This window comes from Triticum dicoccoides, chromosome 1B (assembly GCF_002162155.2).
Source record: "Triticum dicoccoides isolate Atlit2015 ecotype Zavitan chromosome 1B, WEW_v2.0, whole genome shotgun sequence".
NCBI classification, from domain to species: domain Eukaryota; kingdom Viridiplantae; phylum Streptophyta; class Magnoliopsida; order Poales; family Poaceae; genus Triticum; species Triticum dicoccoides.
The window spans coordinates 44,837,458-44,845,620 of NC_041381.1; the positions used below are offsets into that span (position 1 = coordinate 44,837,458).

General features: G+C 44.8%; 1 pseudogene; it reads left to right on the top strand.

Annotated features, from left to right (window-relative positions):
* Positions 1-969: 969 nt before the first annotated feature.
* Positions 970-8,163, top strand: part of LOC119350090 — a 42,505-nt pseudogene continuing 35,311 nt past the window's right edge.

Consider the following 8,163-nt stretch of genomic DNA (forward strand, 5'->3'; position numbering starts at 1 on the left):
TATCCATAAAAAAATGGGAGATTACAACCAATGCCATACACCTCAATATTCTTCCCCAAGCTTTAGCCAAACTCGACTTCGTTGTGCCACCATAGCTTCACTTGCAATGGAAAACATAGAGAAATTTAACCACTAAAGTACCTACAAGACATGTAGAAGACCAAACCTCATTTAACCCACGCAATAGTAGGCCACCACGACGACAGAGATTGGCAAACATGCCGAGCGTATCGACAGGGGTATCACCCTGACATAGGCAAGCAGTCAGTGAATATCATGAGACCAAGCCGATGATCTTGCTCACAAAGTCTCAGAAGAAGAGATTGTTGATCAAGACGATGATTTTCCCAACGATGCCATCGAGCAACACCAACAGACAACAAAAGAAACAACATGCCTTCATGAGAACAACATCGACCGCCACCGCGACTGCCTAGCACACCGGGGGTACGGTTTGGCTTGATCCGGGAGGGAAACAGGTATATGGCGGGGCAAGATTTGGGAATAGTGTCTAGGATCAGGGAGAAGCTGTGAGATCCAAAATTGGGGACCAGGCATTTAGGGATCCATTAAGAATAAGCAAAGAGAAATAATGGGGCGATGCACCATTGGACATTGGACAATGGAGGAAGATCCGCTCGACATAATTGGTAACAGGAAGAGCAATGCTACACCTATGTAAGAAATGCTATGTGATTAACGTAAAAGCTTAGTAACAGCTTCGTACGGGTAGGGTTGTTGTTACATTCCACCTTAGCCGTAGAAGCTCTTGGACATGTAGTAGATTCCAAGGAGAAAACCTCCTCCAACTCCAAGTATCTAATCCAAGCAGAGTCTCCCTCACGCATGCAGCTTTGCAAGCACACTTGACCACGATCATACCTATTTAAGCTTGCACTCTTGGTGTGGATACTCCTATTACCAGACTGCCATTGCCATACACACACGTTCCAACCAAGCGGCCTGACCATGCAGACGACGATCATAGCGGCCAAGGAGGTGGAGAAGGTGATCACCGCCGATGTAGAGATAACAGAAATCATCGTCCAGAGGGTGCCATACTCGGACCTGCTGGCAGTCCGGGCACTGGACAGTACCGCGCCCTCATCGGCGAGTTCACGGCCTCTCTCGTCCTCCTCTACGTGAGCATCACCACCGTCGTCGGGTACAGGAACCAGTCCTCCGCCACCGAGCGGTGCACCGGCGTCAGCTACCTAGGCGTCGCCTGGTCCTTCGGTGCCACCGTCTCCGTCCTCATCTACTCTACCAGCGGCGTCTCGGGTAGGTATATACACATCTGTGTCATAACATACTTTCTCCATCCATAATTACTTATCACAGAAATGAATAGAAATAAGTGTATCTTGAACTAATTGTCGCCTTCCGTGTGCAATGCAGGTGGGCACATAAAACCGGCAGTGACGTTCCGGCTCTTCATGGCCGGGAAGGTGACGCTGGTGCGCTCGGTACCAGACATCGTAGTCGTGTACCAGTCATATCCATGCATCGTAGTCATGTTTGAGAGATTCATGCGTGGTGTGGCGTGTACCATCACTCAAAGATGTCCGTGCAATGTTTGCCCCAGTTTGCTGCTACGCTTCGTCGTTCCACCAGCACCGCTGCCCTCCTGTTTCGTGGATCATTTGCAATAGTGCACTACAAAAAAAATACACTTCCGTGATGATACGTGTTTGTCACAGTAGGTCGCGTTTTTTGTCATGCATGTACATCCATGACAAATTTATGACAGATTCAAGGTAGTCATACCTGTGCTGTTGTAGAAGCGTTCCATGACATTACCAAAATTATCATCACGGAAGTGTCCACTTTCATGACGATAAATCGCGCGTCACAGAAGTGCTTTCGTCAAGGGTGACCGACACGTGGCATCCACCGTAACGGAACGCCGTTAAGCTATCGGGTCAGGTTTTGGATCCGATAACCCGTTAATAGCCCCGACCAATTGGGATTTTCCACGTGTAAAATCATCATTGGCTGGAGGAAACATGTGTCGGCTCACCGTTGGGACAGATGTCGTCCGCTCATTGGACCGAAGACGCCTATGATACGGCGACACGTGGCACGGCCCAACAGAGGCCCATTCCTGTGAAAAGGCCGGCCCATTTGACTTGGTCAAAAGGTGGCGGGCCGGTCCACGGAAAGCCTGTTAACGGCTTGTTCGCATATAGCCCATTTACAGCTCGCTAACCCAGGGTCCGTTACATCCTATCCGAATTAGCCCCGTAGCATCATCTGGGCCGTCCAATATGATTCAGCCCGTTTTAACTTCCGACCCATGTGTGGCGCATGGCTTCTTTCAGCCCATATGAGGACCTTTGTAACTCTTGGCCCATTAATGGTCCGTGGTGAAACTGACCCGCAATGAACAGTGTATCACTTTATACCCATTAACGGCCCGTTATTCCATTGGGCCGTTTCCAGCCCAAGTTATCTTTCCGCCTTCTCAGGGCCCATTGATTCTTGGGCTCACTTGCAGCATTCCATTACATACGGCCTCTTACTGTCATTTTCTGCTTGTGGGCCAAATTCAGCCTGTCGTTACAGTCGGCCCGTTTGCGGACCGTTAATACGTTGGGCCGTTTTCATTTAAAAAGAACACGTTGGGTTGTTTTCATAGAGTTATCAAATACGGCCTATTAACGGTCCGTTATGGTCCATGAATAGTACGGCCCATAATTGGCAAAATGATGATACGCCCCGTAGAAGGGCCATGGATCCTACGGCCCATATGAGGCCCATGGATAGTACGGCCCATAGAAGGCCCATGGATCGTACGGCCCGTAGAAGGCTCATGGACCCTACGGCCCGTAGAAGGCTCATTGATCCCTAAGGCCCGTATGGAAGGCCGATGGATCTTACGGCCCGTATAGAAGGCCAATGGTCCTACGGCCGAACGAAGGCCCATGGATCATACGGCCTGCAGGAGGCCCATGGTAACAACAGTCCGTGTGTTGCCATGATTATTTTGGCCTAGTTACAAAAAATAAGCTATTGTGGCCACTAGAAAAACACAGAAAAAGAACTGCAGTGACTACAAGCAAACAACTAAACAAGACAATAAGGAAATAAATAAGCAAGCAATTAAGGCTAGCCTATTACCGCTATTACACATATTACATCCACTGGGCATCAAAGTTCGCCACCAGTGCAAATATAGGGAACAAAGCAGCATATTACATACACTGGCCGTCAAAATTGGCCACCAGTGCAAATAAACGCGGCAGCAAAACAAGAGCATAACTGAAACAACTTCAGAAGAGCTCAAGAAACGTTATCCTGGGTATCCACCATGCTGGCAATAAGCTTAACAAGCTAATTAGCTTTGTCCTGTTTGGCGCTAAAATCCTCCAACGCTTGCTGTTGCACCAGAAAGTATGGATATGAATGCTCCAGGGACTTCCGCAGTCCTTCCGCTTCTTGTCGTAGCACAGCTGATCGATGTCTTTCAGCTTGTAGTTGAGACTCAAGAAACTGAACGGATTCAGACAGTGTGTTTGAATGGCTTGTGCAAGCGGCAGTGGCCAGTAACTCGAACACTAAACCAAGATAGGACTTTGGGGTTGTCTCGCTGTCTTCAAGATAGTCTTCCTTAGCTGTTTTATCAGCTTTGTTGAAGACCAACAAGGATGTGTCACTATTCTAAACCTTATCTGCATTACTTTCTTTATCATTGCTTCATAAGGCACTCTTCCCCAATATTCTGTCAGCATTCTAAAAGAAGAAACAAGCAGACATATAACAAGTTTAGCATGTACTAGTATATGAAACTCATTTCGGTGAACTAGTTCATTAGTAAGGTGGATAGGATTAAACTATCAAGTCTTCTATTGCCAAGTACTAGTACAGAATAAAAGCATCAAACAAACATATATCTATGTCTTGCCAAATCAAAATAGAGACACGGTTCAAATCATATCAGTTCAAGACAAAGCAGTAGTGAAAGAGTACAAAGCATGGGAAACTACATGGCACAACAAGATTTCAGATGGGTACTATGGGTCTACATGTACAACAACACTATTGGCTCTGTTGTGATGCTAGTAATGTGCATGATATGAAAGTCAACTGTATACACAATTGAAATTGAAATCAAAAGAGCTATTGATAAGAGCAAACCTGTTAAAGAAACATGCGTGAACATACCTACTGTGCCATTGGAGTTTCGATTGGATTCTTCAATTTAAAAATAATTTTGTATCAGTAAATACAGTGATACAAGAGAAAAGCAATCATAGTTAAAAAAGGCGCGCCTAAGCGAGCGCTTAAGCGCGCCTAGGCTCTAGGCGTTGGCAAAACGCATTGCGCATAACTACGCTTAATCTGTGCATAACTGCGCATAAGCATGCGCTTTGGTCAGTAAAGTGCAAGGCGGTGGCAAAACACACATTTAACGCCTAGCACTTTTTTGAACTATGATAGCAATGGAATCTTAAATTATAACAGTTGTTCTTCAGATTTAGGCACTTGTTCTACATGAACAGAGTACAGTAAGACGCAAGAATATAATACCTAAAAATAAAAAATGAGCTCATAGACCTTACCATATTCTTGGTTCGGGACCAGTACAGAACAAGGCGTTCCCAGTCATCGTCCAGTAAATGTGTCTCATGAGAACATAAGGGAATTTGATGAGTTTCTTTGCCGGTGAAGTACGTTTTCTTCAGGTAATTCCGATACTGCCACCAAGCATTCTTGAAGATAGCAGAGATATTAGCACAGGTTACCTCATCCTGAGTTTCCAAATCGGTCCTTCTCTATAGAGAAAAATGGGAAAATTTGTTGTATTATAACCATCATGGAGGTAGGATGTATGGGACGAAGCAAAGTAATTGTCATGAATAGCATTACTTACACATAACTCCTGGACAAACACCTGCAACTGGCACTTTCCTTCATCTTCAGTATAATATTTCCAAGATGGGAAGATATGCACATACGATTTAACAAATCAAATGTGATAGATGCTAAACTACGACTAGCTGGTTGTGCTTCCTCCACAGGAATAGGCGTACTAACAAGCGGAGTTGGGGTTTGCCGTGATTGTACTGGCCGTTTGGGCACTGGAGCTGCCTTACTAACTGCTCTTGTTTGGGAGCTCTGTGGTGGAGATGGTTCTGTGTCAATAGGAACTGGGTTACTATCGGCTGGGGTTGGGGTTAGATTGGGTGAAGCTGATTCTCTGTCCATCGCAGTAGGGGTACAATCTGCAAGAGTTTGGGTTATGTGCGGTAGGCCTGGTTCTTATGCATGTACAACCGGGGTGCTATCTCCACCAAGAGGTAGCACTGTTTTATTTGAAGACCGTGTTTTTATTCCGCTACATACTGGCATCACCCGCTCCAATTCAAATGGCTGATAAACAGGAAACATAGTTAAATGTACAGACATTGTATGAGAGTCAGATGCAATAGATAGTGTGGAAAAAATCGGGCATGAAATAGTTGACATGGATATTGTTTAACTAAAACGGATAGCATGACATAATTTCACATATATGATGTCTATCTAAACTTGATAGCATAGCATAACATAATTCAAAAATATGATGAATAACTAAACAGGATCGCATGACATAATTCACCTACATGTTATCTAAGTAATCAGGATCGCATCATTTAATTCACATATGTGATTTATATGCTAAACAGAGGGCATTCAATATGATGTCTGAACTAAGAACATGGTGTTCAATATTGTGTATATGATGTCTAAACTATGCAATGCAAGACACCGTATGCATGATATGAGCAGTATAACCGTGCCAGGTTAGAGCATACACCTCAGTAGGGGAATAGGACTGGTCATCTATCTCTGAATCTATCTCTGAGGAGTTATCGGGACCCAACAAGAGATCTGCTTCGACAGGTAGCACTATCTGCTCTGAAGGCCTTGTTTTCACTCCAGATTTTTTCATCTCCCACCAAAATGGCTGATTCACAGGAAGAGTAGTTTAATGTACAAACATTGTCGGCAAATGGAAATGTAATGAAGAAAAGGATGGGCAAGATATCATTCAAATATATGATGCTTGGTTAAACAGGATGGCATTGCACATTTCACATGTATTATGGCTGGCTAAAAGACATGAGACTACATAATTCCCATATATGATATAGAAACTAAACAGGTGGCATTACAGAACACGTCTAAACTAAGCAGATGACATATATGATGTAAAAAGTAGGCACTGCAAGGCAACATATGCATGATATGACTAACATCATCATGCCAAGCTAGAGCAAACACCTTGGGGGTAAATAGGAGTAGTCAGCGGCGTCTGAATCCGCCTCAGAACAAATATCTTCCTCTAGATTACAATCTGGAGAGGGGTGGGAAGGGTTTGCCATTGAACCCACCATGGAGCGATGTCTGCATGACATTGTATTGCCGTGCAAAACTCTTCTCTTTTTCTCTATATGTTCAGCATGACTGTGTACAATATCTGACATGCATACGCAAAAATATGGTGAGATTATGTAAGGAGAGCATGCAGAAATTTAGAGTGATGGTAACAACCAGTGGATGGATCCAAAAATAATGATAGCAGGCTGATGATTGCTTTAAATTAATAAAAAGACAGATGATGATTGCTTCACTATTTGTTTCTCACCCAAGATGAACAACATAGGCATACCCTAGGTGAACCAGATATTAGACAGACATACTATTCATTGCTGCCTCGATATGTGCCCCACAACTAATTTAGAAATCAAGTTTGAACATTAATTTGGACCTGAGTTGGGAGTCCAAGAGCTGAACAGGACGATAAAGTAGCAGATAAGTTTAAGCAATGCATAACATAAGCAGAAACAAAAGAGTGTGACCTCTCCCGTGTACTCCTCAGGTTCATCTGCTGAGTCGATGATGGTGATGCCGCTGGGGTGGGTGCCGGCGGCAGGGAAGGAGATCTGAGGCGGCGAAAGACGGTCAGGAGTCGTGATGTCTGGTTTGGTGGATGCTTCTGTCGATGGAGCAGCTCAGGTGAGGTGGACGATGTCGCGGCAGGAGCAGGACAAACCACACAAAGTTCCCTTCGACCCGTACCTGTAACTAAAGTAATTCTGTAAGGGCTCATTTGGCTTGCATGATTCTTAAAATGCAGGGATAGGAAAAACACCGGAATAGGATAGGAAAATGCACATGGTAAATAGAGCATTTGTAAACACAGGATTTCTGTCAACTTGGGTGTTTGGTTTACAGGAATTGGAAGAGCAGAGGAATGCAAAGAAACATGGCCAAAATAAAGAGAAACCATATGAAAGCGTGTACAGTTAGAATGTTATTCTGGCACTAATGCACTTGGTCTTGTTTTCATGCATAGAATTTTGAAAAGTAGGTCCAGATGGATGTTTTGCTTCATTCCTTTCAACAAAATGCATGAATAATTGAATAGTAGAGTGCCATTGGAAAATTCCTTATTGCTATGTTTTTCCGTTGAACCAAAATAGCCCTAATGGATCGACGTGAATGTATAGTAATAAGTGATGCAACAAGTGTACAACCTCTTTGACGTAGCCGTGTCGACCTCAGCATCATTGGATTGGTCGCTGAAGCAGTTGAGGCAGAGGTGGCTGTCGGAGGTGTGGAGGAAGATCTGAGGAATCTGTAGACGGCGTCCAGGGCATTGCGCTATTGTGATGGATCGTTCAGTCGTTGGAGCAGCTCCGGTGAGCCGTAAGACGTCAAGGCTGAAGCAGCACAAGACAAACATCGTCAATCTCAAGTGGGATTCTAATAGCATCTCCAATAGATGATGTAAAATGGATGTAAAATTAATATCACCAAAATCACCTGACTACAACAGATGAGGTAAAAAATGTTGACTCTGAACTTAACTGTCGAAACTGAAATTTACTGTGGAATCTGAATGCTACTGTCGAAACTGAACGCAATGGTAGCAGAGAGGCACTTGACATGTAGTTTAAGGAGGGCATGCAGTTCATCTTCAACCTGCACCCCCCTGAGCCGCCAGCCACCATCGATCGAACCACCGGCCCCAGCGCCGCCTCGCCGCCCCGAAACAACTCGCCACCGCCGCCCCGGCCAGCCCTCTAGGCCCCCGCCCCACCCTGAACCCTAAGATAGATAGTAGGGTACCTCTCCGGCGAGCCCCTGTCCCCGCTGCGGTTGGTTCTTCCTTAA